The sequence below is a fragment of the Arachis ipaensis genome, chromosome B07, assembly GCF_000816755.2.
Source record: "Arachis ipaensis cultivar K30076 chromosome B07, Araip1.1, whole genome shotgun sequence".
NCBI classification, from domain to species: Eukaryota; Viridiplantae; Streptophyta; class Magnoliopsida; order Fabales; family Fabaceae; genus Arachis; species Arachis ipaensis.
The window spans coordinates 36,031,886-36,042,456 of record NC_029791.2 but is presented as its reverse complement, the minus strand read 5'-3'; positions in this window follow the sequence as shown (position 1 = coordinate 36,042,456).

Here is a 10,571-nt window from a genome sequence, read left to right as displayed (position 1 = left end):
CGTCCATATTCTAAAAAAGAAAAGACCTGTAGGGGAGTGAGAACATCGTCCTCGCAAGTTCTCACTATAGGATTAGAGAATTGCTATAATAAGATACGTAAAAGTAAAACTGTTTTTAAAGCACAGTGATTAATAGCCGTCTTATATATCTTTTCAAAACTAAGGATTTATATTAAAAAATCTTAAATCCTTTTTAAAAGAGAAATCCATTAATTTTTCAAAAATCCAAAACCTTTTCTTTTGTATCAATTATTAAAAGTTTTTCCTAGATAGTATGAATGACCAAGCTGTTCAGAGCATAGGTTCATTTAGTCTATGCTGAACCAGTTTGATTTTTCATACTTTACTAAACCAAAAACATAAAACCACTCACGGCCCTTGGCCTATCATATAATCAATCACGGTCCTAGGCCCAAACAAATCAATCAACAACCAACTCACCACAATCCAACCAATTTCAGTCACAAACACAAGTAAGAAGGTTCAAATACAAACAAGCAGTTACATCTAGTAGAGCAATCAGCAGTTAAACATAATTATTCACATAGGCAAACCAATTACAAAATGCACACCCAAACAATGTAACATAGATGCATATGATGAATGCCTGCCCTATGGCTGATGAGTCTCATCTGTCGGTTATCAAACCAACCCGACAAGTCCGGCTGCTAAACCTTGGACTGTCTCCCGTCACGCATATTGGTGCAGAATTTCTAACCACAGATTAACCGGCAAGTGCACCGGATCGTACCAAGTAATACCTTACGTGAGTAAGGGTCGATCCCACGAGGATTGATGGAATAAGCAACAATAGCGTTTGATAGGATTAGTTAGACGAACAGAAAAGAGTGTTGAATATTTAAAGAGCATTAAACAGAAGACAGGGAAATGATTAATTTGGGAATAAAATATGGAGAAACAGTTAAGGCTTCAGAGTTATCTATTTTCTGGATTGACTTTTCTTATTAACTATTTCAATCATGCAAGATTTAATTCATGGCAAACTATTTGTGACTAGACCCTAATTCCTTAGACCTTCCTAGTCTCCTCTAAAATTCATCAACTGCCAATTCCTTGGTCAATCAATTCCAATTAGAGGGTGATGATCAAAATCCAGTTTATATGCCACAAGAATCCTAATTATCCAAAAATAAGGGGATTATATGTCACGTATCCCGTTAAATACAAACAATTAGAAATTCAGGATAATATGTTTTCAAGCTATTGTTCAAGTAAAGAGCTTTTGCAAGTTATACAAGAACTCAATTAGAACATGGGTCATACTTCCGTTCCACCCAAATTTATAAAATAAAGAACGAAAACAATTATTAAAAAATAAATCAAAACATAAATTAAAATAGAAAAATAATAGTATCAATCCATACAATAGACAGAGCTCCTAACCTTAACAGTGGAGGATTAGTTGCTCATGGAATATGGAATGTAAATTTGTATGGAATAATGTTGTGGAATGTTGTCTTGGAACCACCCTGTTGGGATCCCTTTTATAACTAATCATAATAAATTTAAAATCTAATTTCTAAATTTAAAATTAAAATAATATCTTTTCCTAGAATTAAAATTTGAATTTAAATTTGAATTAATTAACAAGTCTTCAACTGATGGGTGGGGACCACTTGATTTGTCCATTCTGCAGATCGCTCATGTGACGCGTCCGTGTCGTCCACGCGTTCGCGTCATTTGTGCAGATTCCAGTCCACGCGTTCGCGTTAGGCACGCGATCGCATCATTGCGATTCCCTCCATTCCGCGCGGCCGCGTGAGCCATGCGTCCGCGTCGGTATTCGCTGGTCATCTCGTTGGTTTCTTCTCTTTCTCTGCAGAAACTTCATTAAATCCATCCGAATGCTACCTAAAATAAATAAAATTGCACAAAAACTCAAAATAGCATCCATAGTGGCTTAAATATAATTAATTCTTAATTAAACTCAACAAATTACATGCAAATTCACTAGGAAAAGATAGGAAAGATGCTCACGCATCACAATACCAAACTTAAACTGTTGCTTGTCCTCAAGCAACCAAAACTAATATAAGCTTAAGATGTGAATTTGCATGAGAATGAGAGTTCGATTAAACCTATGTCTCTTCTTATAGTGGGGTTTACAAATGCAATCCTGAATAGTTTTGGCATCTCATTTTATCCTTTGAAGTTCAGAATGATTGGCATCCATAGGAACTCAGAATTCAGATAGCGTTATTGATTCTCCTAGTTCAGTATGTTGATTCTTGAACACAGCTACTTTATGAGTCTTGGCCGTGACCCTAAACATTTTGTTTTCCAGTATTACCACCGGATACATAAATGCCACAGACACATAACTGGGTGAACCTTTTCAGATTGTGACTTAGCTTTGCTAGAGTCCCCAGTTAGAGGTGCCCAGGGTTCTTAAGCACACTCTTTTTGCTTTGGATGACGACTTTAACCGCTCAGTCTCAAGCTTTTCACTTGACACCTTCACGCCACAAGCACATGGTTAGGGACAGCTTGCTTTAGCCGCTTAGGCCAGGATTTTATTCCTTTGGGCCCTCCTATCTATTAATGTTCAAAGCCTTGGATCCTTTTTACCCTTTGCCTTTAAGGGGTTATTGGCTTTTTCTGCTTGCTTTTTCTTTTTCTTCTTTTTTTTCCTTTTTCTTTAATTTTTTTTGCAAGGTTTGTGTTTTTCACTGCTTTTTCTTGCTTCAAGAATCAATTTTATGATTTTTCAGATCAATAGCATTTCTCTTTTTTATCATTCTTTCAAGAGTCAACAATTTTAACATTCATAAACTTCACTATAAAAAATATGCACTGTTCATGTCATGCATTCAGAATCACAGAAAATACTACCACATTTAAGTAAATAAGACTACTCTAAAAATTAAACTCAAATTCTCATGCACTACATCTGTTCTTCTTTCCTTTTGATTTCAAGTTTAGTGGGCAATACATGAGACATCTTTCAGAATTAAAGCTTTTACAGAAAAATTAAACTAGAACCTATGAATCTACTAATAAAGGATCATGCAATAAACAAAACAAAGTAGCAGGAAATCGGAACATACATAATAAAAGCGGGAGGGAATAAAAAATGAAAGGAACTTAACCACCTGGGTTATCTTAGCGGTCGTTTTATTCTTCAGATTGTGCTCCTCAGTGAAAATGATTCGCCTCCCTCTTGGTGCTATAGGAATAAACAGAAAACCTTTAAGCGAAGCATCAACACCAAACTTAAACTTTTGCTTGTCCTCAAGCAAACAAGAATTGAAAATAGAAAGAGACAAATATTAAGATGAAAGAAAAATAAAAGGATAAGAGAATAAGAGAGAATTAGGATTGGGAGAGAGAGAGAAAGAAAACTGGGCGGCGCAAGCGACGCATTCGCGTACGGCACGCGTACGCGTGGGTTGCAAATTTTTCATAATGACGCGGAAGCGTCAGGCACGCGTCCGCATGCCCTGGTTTTAGTGCGATTCGCGCGAAGCCAGCCGCGCACCCGCGCGACTTTCTGTTCGCATGGCTTGGGAACCAAATTTTCATTCGACGCGTGCGCGTCATTCACGCGCTAGTGTGGATGGCCAGATATGCAACTGACATGAACGCGTCAGTCACGCGTCTGCATGACCAAATTTGTGCTTTTAGCACACTTCTTGCCCCAAGCCTGCACAACTCTTTGCCCAAACGCTCTTTTACGTCGAATTTGCAGGTCACGCGTTCGCGTCGGTGACGCGTCCGCGTGAATGGCGAAAATCACAAACGATGCGAACGCGAGGAGTACGCGTTCGCGTGGGATCGTTTGTGCGAAAGGCATGAGTCCAGCGCCACTCCCGCGCAACTCTCTGTCAATTTTTATTCTTTACGCACACATGATTGACGTGTTCGTGTCAATGACGCTTGCGCATCGGGTGCCCTTTTTTTTATGTAGCTTGAGGTGTTTGGTTCCTAGAAGAACATAGCTGCATGATCAGAAAATTAGTAAGAACTCAATAAAAATAAAATAACTAAGAAAACTAATACTACGAAAAATAGCTAAGGATACAAAATTATCGGGTTGCCTCCCGACAAGCGCTTCTTTAACGTCATTAGCTTGACGGTCAGTTCTGCTAGTTCAGCAGATGAGTGGACCTCTGGCGATCAATCTCGCCTCCAAGGTAGTGCTTCAGCCTCTGGCCATTCACTGTAAACTTCCTGTCAGAATTCTCTTCCTGTATTTCCACATGACCATATGGTGAAGCTCTGGTAACCACAAACGGTCCTGACCACCGGGATTTTAGCTTCCCGGAAAAGAATTTGAGCCTTGAATTATATAGAAGCACTCTCTGTCCTGGCTCAAAAACTCTGATGAAAATCTTCTTGTCATGCAGTAGCTTGGTTCTCTCCTTATAGAGCTTGGCATTCTCATAGGCTGAATATCTGAATTCATCAAGCTCATTCAACTAAAGCATCCGCTTAATTCCTGCAGCTTCTGAATCAAGATTCAGGTACCTGATTGCCCAATAAGCCTTGTGTTCCAGCTCAACTGGCAGGTGACAGGCTTTGCCAGAGACCAACTGATATAGGGACATGCTAATTGGAGTCTTGTACGCTGTCCGGTAAGCCCAGAGAGCATCATCAAGCTTCCTAGACCAATCCTTTCTTGAAATACTGACAGTCTTCTCTAGAATCCTCTTAAGTTCCCTGTTGGAAACTTCTACCTGTCCACTTGTCTGAGGGTGATAGGGGATTGCCACCTTATGACGGACTCCATATCTGTGCAGAAGAGAATCCAGCTGTCTATTACAGAAGTGACTTCCTCCATCACTAATGAGTGTCCTTGGGACGCCAAACCGGCTAAAGATATACCTCTGAAGAAAGCTCATTACCACCTTGGCATCATTGGTGGGTAGAGCCACAGCTTCCACCCACTTGGACACATAATCAACTGCCACTAGAATATAGTTGTTTGAATGTGAGGGTGGGAAAGGTCCCATGAAATCAATACCCCATACATCAAATAACTCAACCTCAAGAATCCCCTGCTGTGGCATTTCGTGATTGGCAGGGAGATTTGTGGCTTTTGCACATCTGTCACAGTGCTTCATAAATTTTCTTGAATCTCTGAAGAGAGTAGGCCAGTAGAATCCGCTCTGAAGGACCTTTGTAGCTGTCCTTTCACCACCAAAGTGGCCTCCATATTCAGAACTATGACAGTGTCAAAGAATCTGCTGTGTTTCTTTATCTGGGATACATCTCCTTATTATACCATCTGAACACCTTTTAAAAAGGTATGGTTCCTCCCAAATGTAGTATTTTGCATCAGTCAATAGCTTCTTTACTTGTTGCCTGCAGTACTCCCTTATAATAAAATTCATGGCCTTATAATTTGCAATGTCTGCAAACCATGGAGCCTGCTGAATGAGGAATAATTGCTCATCTGGAAATGTCTCAGTCACAGCTGTGGGTGGTTGTACTCCTGCTTCAGGCTCAATTCTGGAGAGATAGTCAGTTACTTGATTTTCTGACCCTTTCCTGTCTTTTATCTCAATATCAAACTCCTAAAGGAGCAACACCCATCTGATTAATCTTGGTTTAGTATCCTGTTTGGTTAGAAGGTACTTCAAAGCAGCATGGTCAGTATAAACAATAACCTTAGAACCAAGTAAATAGGACCTAAACTTATCAACAACATACAAAATAGCTAATAATTCCTTTTCTGTAGTTGTGTAATTCTTTTGAGCATTATTTAACACACGACTGGCATAGTAAATGACATGTACAAGCTTACCATGCCTCTGTCCTAAAACAGCTCCTATAGCAAAATCACTAGCATCACACATTAATTCAAATGGTAAATCCCAGTCAGGGGGAGCTATAATGGGAGCAGAGGTAAGGTTTGCCTTCAGAGTTTCAAAAGCATGCAGACAATCAGAATCAAAGACAAAAAGAACATCAACAACCAACAGGTTGCTCAATGGTTTAGCAATTTTAGAAAAATCCTTTATAAATCTTTTATAAAATCCTGCATGACCCAAGAAACTCCTAATTGCCTTAACATTAGTTGGTGGTGGTAATTTTTCAATTACCTCCACCTTTGCTCTGTCAACCTCAATTCCCTTACTTGAAATCCGGTGTCCAAGAACAATGCCTTTTGTAACCATAAAATGGCATTTTTTCCAATTCAAAACAAGGTTTGATTCTTGACACCATTTCAAGACAAGAGATAAATGTTTAAGGCAGGATTCAAAAGAATTACCAAAAACAGAAAAGTCATCCATAAATATCTCAATAAACTTTTCAACTATATCAGAAAAAATTGAAAGCATACACCTCTGAAAAGTTGCTTGAGCATTGCAAAGTCCAAATGGCATTCTCCTGTAGGCAAATACTCTAAAGGGGCATGTGAATGCTGTCTTCTCTTGATCTTGAGGGTCCACTGCAATTTGATTATATCCAGAATATCCATCTAGAAAACAATAAAAAGCATGACCAGCTAACCTCTCAAGCATCTGATCAATGAAAGGGAGGGAGAAATGATCCTTCCTTGTAGCAGTGTTGAGCCTCCTGTAATCTATGCACATTTTCCATCCTGTGACTGTTTTTGTAGGAATAAGCTCATTCTTTTTATTCTTGATCACTGTCATCCCTCCTTTCTTGGGAACTACCTGCACAGGACTTACCCAAGGACTGTCAGAAATAGGATAAATAATACCTGCTTCCCATAATTTTATTACCTCTTTTTGGACCACCTCTTTCATAGTTGGATTGAGTCTCCTTTGTGGTTGCACAACTGGTTTAGCATCATCTTCAAGAAGGATTTTGTGCATACACTTGGTTGGACTAATCCCCTTCAAGTCACTAATGGTCCACCCAAGAGCTATTTTATGGCTCCTGAGCACTGAGATAAGCGCTTCCTCTTCTTCAGGCTTCAGAGAAGAGCTAATAATCACTGGATATGAATAATTTCCACCCAAGAACACATATTTCAGAGAAGGGGGTAAGGGTTTGAGCTCAAGCTTGGGGGCTTCCTCCTCCTTGATTGGCGTGTTCATCAGCTCCTTTTGGGGTGGTGAATCGTCAACTTCAACTAATTCACACTCAGAAATAGGATCCAGAACATCATCAAGTACCTCAGTTTCCAGTACTTCTTGAACAAGTGGTTCAATAACATCTATTTTCATACACCCCCCAGAGTTATTGGGGTGCTTGAGGGCTTCAAAAACATTTAGGACCACCTGTTCTTCATTGACCCTCAGGGTTAATTCACCCTTTTGCACATCAATCAGAGCTTTACCTGTAGCTAAAAAGGGTCTACCAAGTATAATAGAGGATTTTACCTCCTCTTCCATGTCTAATATAACAAAATCAACAGGGAAAATAAATGGTCTTACTTTAACAAGTAAATCTTCAACTACACCCACAGATAATTTAATAGAAAGATCAGCAAGTTGAAGAGAAATACGAGTGGGTTTTACCTCCTCAATTTGAAGCTTTTTCATCACTGAAAGTAGCATGAGGTTGATGCTAGCTCCAAGATCACATAAAGCTCTCTGAATGCCGACTTCTCCAATGGTGCAAGGAATGACAAAGCTCCCTGGGTCTGGCATCTTCTCAGGAAGGGTGTGTTGAATAATAGCACTGCGTTCCTTGGTTAACACCACGGTTTCTTGCTTCTTCCAATTCTTCTTGTGGGTCAACAACTCTTTCATAAATTTAGTATAGAGAGGCATTTACTCCAGAGCCTCTGCAAAAGGAATGTTGATCTGCAGCTTCTTGAAGACATTTAAAAATTTAGAGAATTACTTTTCTTTGGACGCCTTCTGAAGCCTCTGAGGATATGGCATTTTTGGCTTGTATTCAGGGGCCTTTGGTAAGGTGGGATAAGTGTCAAGAGAGTCAGAAAACGGGTTGTCTGCGCGCTTAGGAGGGGCGTGCTCCACTTCTTCCTTCTTCTCCTATGGAGCTTCCTTTTCAACTAGATCTTCATTGACCTTGGTCTCAGAACCAGCCACCTTACCACTTGTCAATTGAATAGCCTTGCAATCTTCTCTTGGGTTCACCACTGTATCACCAGGGAATGTATTTGAAGACTTTTCAGGTAATTGCTTGCTCATTTGACCCATTTGTACCTCCAAATTTCTAATGGAGGCTCTGGTTTCTTGTATGAAACTCATCATCATCTTCCATTTAGAATATTCTTGGGATTTAGAATTTGCCTGCTGAGGTGGTTGTTATTGCTGAGACTGAAATTGACGGTTATTATAGTTGTTATGTTGAAAACCGCCCTGAGAATTATTGTTGAAGTTCTGAGGTCTCTGAAGTTGATCTCTCCACCCAAAATTTGGGTGATTCCTCCACCCCTGATTGTATGTCTTAGAATTTGGATCATTGTTGGGATTTCTAGGACCACTCCCCATGTAATTCACCTGTTCAGAAGAGGGTTGAGCATAATCATAATTATCATTTTGCACAAAGTTACCTGCCATGTCATAGGAGGTCTCTTGGGGTGAATTTTGAGTGTTGATAGTTGAGACTTGCATGCCACCCATCTGTTGAGTAGGTAGATTTATCTGCTGGGATATAAGCTTGTTCTGAGCAAGAAGAGCATTAACAGCTTCTACTTCCAACACGCCTCTCTTCTGAGAGGTCTCAGAGTTCACAGGATTCCTGTTAGATGAATATAAATATTGGTTCCTTGTAACCAATGCAATCAGCTCAATAGTCTCCTCTGGTGTCTTCTTCTTGTGCAGTGAACCGCCTGCAGAAGTGTCTAGGCTCATCTTGGACATCTCACCCAAACCTTCATAAAAGATATCTAGTTGGGTCCATTTAGAGAACATGTCCGGAGGGCATTGCCTAGTCAGTAGCTTGTATCTCTCCCAAGCTTCATAAAGAGTTTCACCCTCCTTCTGCTTGAAAGTCTGAACCTCCAACCTAAGTGGTGCACGAAATTGTGATCCCTGGTAATGGCTCCAAAAACTTGGTGCTCTAATCTTAATTTATAATTTGTCACAACTTCGATACAACTAACCAGCAAGTGCACTGGGTCGTCCAAGTAATAAAACCTTACGTGAGTAAGGGTCGATCCCACGGAGATTGTCGGCTTGAAGCAAGCTATGGTCACCTTGTAAATCTCAGTCAGGCGGATATCAAATGGTTATGGAGTTTTTGAATAATAATAATAAATAAACAGAAAATACAGATAGAAATACTTATGTAAATCATTGGTGAGAATTTCAGATAAGCGTATAGAGATGCTTTCATTCCTCTGATCCTCTGCTTTCCTGCTGTCTTCATCCAACCAGTCCTACTCCTTTCCATGGCAAGCTTTATATAGGGCATCACCGTTGTCAATGGCTACATCCCATTCTCTCTGTGAAAAAGGTCCAAATGCTCTGTCACGGCACGGCTAATCATCTGGAGGTTCTCGATCATACTGAATAGGATTCACCCTCCTTTTGCGTCTGTCACTACGCCCAGCACTCGCGAGTTTGAAGTTCGTCACAGCCATCCCTTCCCAGATCCTACTCGGAATACTGACAAACCCCAATTTGACGGTTTGTTTTGTATTGATTTTTGGGGATTTTATCACCTTTTACCCATATTTATTCAAGAAATAGCATGGTTTTGTATATTCTCCTTTAACTGTGCTTGAATGTGAAAACATGCTTTTTAGGACTCAAAATAGCTAAATTTAATTCACCTTGATTCTATTAGATGCCTTGATATGTTTGTTAAGTGATTTAAGGTTTAGGAGGCAAAGATTGGATCAAGGGAATGAAGAAAGAAAGCATGAAAAGTTGGAGAACTCATGAAGAAATGGAAGAACCGGAAAGCTGTCAAGCCGACCTCTTCGCACTTAATCGGCCATAACTTGAGCTACAGAGGTCCAAATGATGCGGTTCCAGTTGGGTTGGAAAGCTAACATCCGGGGCTTCGAAACGATATAAGATTTGCCATAGTTATTACACGTATGGTGGTGCGCACGCGCAAAGTACGCGCACGCGCCGTTGCTGCCACCTAGTTCACTTAAAGCAAAACGTGGCCAACGAATTCTAAAGCCTTGTGGGCCCAATCCAACTCATTTCTGATGCTATTTAACCCAAGGAGTGAAGAGGGAAACATATGTTAGTTACCAATTAGTTTAGTTTAGCTTTGTAGTTAGTTTCTAGAGAGAGAAGCTCTCTCTTCTCTCTAGGATTAGGATTAGATTAGTTCTTAGATCTAGATCTATTTCTTCTTATTCTCTCTTCTAATTTTCGTTCCTCTCCTCTATTGCACTTGTAGGATTCTTCTTCTAATGTAATTCCTTTGTTTGTAGTTTGTGAATTCTCTTTTGTAGATCTACATTTCTCCTTCAATGCAATTGGTAAGTTCTTTGTTGTTTCATGATTGATTTAGTTTTCTATTGTGGACCACTTGCCTTTGTAGTTAGATCTCTCTTTAATTCTTGCAAATTTATGTGTTTACTTGTATTGCACTCTATATTTTTGATGAAATGTTTCTTATAGCTATTAGTTAGATTTTGTTCCTCTTGGCCTAGGTAGAGTAATTAGTGACACTTGAGTTATCTAATTCCTTTGTTGATTGAT